Genomic DNA, 2,500 nt, shown 5'->3' with positions numbered 1-2,500 from the left:
AGAACTAATAAAAACAATAGCAAAACTATAATAAAAACTAATGATAATACTGATAGCATTAGATAAACTATAGTGCAAATAAATAAATGGTATAAAAATATCTCCAGCAATTTCCAAAATATAGAGTGGAGATCTGATGGAGTATATTATCAAGTGATCAAGACATGAAGACATTGGTGGTCCTTCAGAAAAGGATTTAAGCTTTTTTTTATTTTCGATCTCAAAATCTCTTTACAAGCGATATTTTTGGTGCCATTTTTCTTGATATTCATTTGATTTTTCTTAACATTATTGAACATTTAATGTTTTTTTTTAAATTGCCCTTTGAAGGATTGGCAAGAAACCCAGGGTAAAATGACGGCAGAGAGAGAGAGAGAGAGAGAGAGGAGAGAGAGAGAGAGAGAGAGAGAGAGAGTCTTGCAGCAAATAGGGAATTGCAAATGCAACGCTTTTGTGTCGCAAAACACATTCCGGTTCTTTCAAAGAAAAACTAACTTTGTTTTCGATATATTTTAGAAGAGAAAAAAATTTTTTTCTCTGAAACGTTGTGGTGAAACGGATGAATTAATGGGGAAAATCTCGTGAAAGATAAGGATATGAATAACAAGGTATGAAAATAAATGGAGAGAGAGAGAGAGAGAGAGAGAGAGAGAGAGAGAGAGAGAGAGAGAGAGAGAGAGAGAGAGAGAGAGAGAATATTGTACCTTACCTTATTCATGGATAGAGTAATAAATAAAATATTTCCCCATGATTAACATAAAGAAGAACTAAAAAAACAAATAAATAAATGTTTATAGAAATGAAAAAAAAAACAAAAATTTCTTTGTGGAGGAAGAGTTTGTATCCTGTTGCCATAAGCATCTGGAACAAACATCCTGACCTTCATAATCCCTTCAATATGAAAACAGAGATTCTGAAAAACTTTTCTCTCTAATAAATATATTATCGTCGTAAGTTTGAAGAACGCTGGAGAAATAACACATGTCCATCGCTTTTGTAAGAGTACGTGTTATCTTCAGAGTTTGAGAGAAAGAAAGACGAAAAAAAGAAAGACTCCAAGTGTCTCAACACCCTACTTGACACACTCATCTGTCTGAAGACACTTCAAGGTCACTTCTGAGACACTAACGGTATCTAAAGGTTGTTTTATTCCATAAAATTACTTCATTGCTAGAATTACATGATCTATCCAATCAATATCACAAGGGAGTTTATGTTATGTTCAAACGCGCACATACAGAAACACACATACATTGTCTAGATGCTGTAGGCTACTGTAATTTTATCCTTAACAACTTGATGGGGAGGCTGGTACGAGTACTGCAGAGAGAGATTGAATAAGTTAAGGACCGAAAATGTTGGGAGGGGTGGGGGGTGGGAGCTAAGGTAAAACAAATTGGTATATAAATCACATGAATACTATGTGGGTTGCATATAGGTAGTGCAAGATTGCTTTCTCTGCATCGTGTGCTAGTCTCGATATATATATATATATATATATATATATATATATATATATATATATATATATATATATATATATATATATATATATATATATATATAGAGGATTGGGCATGAATGTAAAGAGAGTTCTATATGAGAAAGTGATTGTACCAACTGTGATGTATGGATCGGAGTTGTGGGGAATGAAAGTGATGGAGAGACAGAAATTGAATGTGTTTGAGATGAAGTGTCTGAGGAGTATGGCTGGTGTATCTCGAGTAGATAGGGTTAGGAACGAAGTGGTGAGGGTGAGAACGGGTGTAAGAAATGAGTTAGCGGCTAGAGTGGATATGAATGTGTTGAGGTGGTTTGGCCATGTTGAGAGAATGGAAAATGGCTGTCTGCTAAAGAAGGTGATGAATGCAAGAGTTGATGGGAGAAGTACAAGAGGAAGGCCAAGGTTTGGGTGGATGGATGGTGTGAAGAAAGCTCTGGGTGATAGGAGGATAGATGTGAGAGAGGCTAGAGAGCGTGCTAGAAATAGGAATGAATGGCGAGCGATTGTGACGCAGTTCCGGTAGGCCCTGCTGCTTCCTCCGGTGCCTTAGATGACCGCGGAGGTAGCAGCAGTAGGGGACTCAGCAGTATGAAGCTTCATCTGTGGTGGAAATGTGGGAGGTTGGGCTGTGGCACCCTAGCAGTACCAGCTGAACTCGGCTGAGTCCCTGGTTAGGCTGGAGGAACGTAGAGAGTAGAGGTCCCCTTTTTGTTTTGTTTCTTGTTGTTGTCGGCTACCCCCCATAATTGGGGGAAGTGCCTTTGGTATATGTATATATAAATATATAAATATATAAATATATAAATATATAAATATAAAAATATATAAATATATATATATATATATATATATATATATATATATATATATATATATATATATGTATATATACATATATTATATATATATATATATATATATATATAAGCTGAAATTTGAACATTCTACAATGGTAGTTAGGAAAACTCTTCAAAACAATTCACCAAATTTATTATA

This window comes from Palaemon carinicauda, chromosome 17, assembly GCF_036898095.1.
Source record: "Palaemon carinicauda isolate YSFRI2023 chromosome 17, ASM3689809v2, whole genome shotgun sequence".
Classification (NCBI taxonomy): Eukaryota; Metazoa; Arthropoda; class Malacostraca; order Decapoda; family Palaemonidae; genus Palaemon; species Palaemon carinicauda.
The sequence above is the reverse complement of the archived record's forward strand: the minus strand, read 5'-3'. Positions refer to the sequence as shown.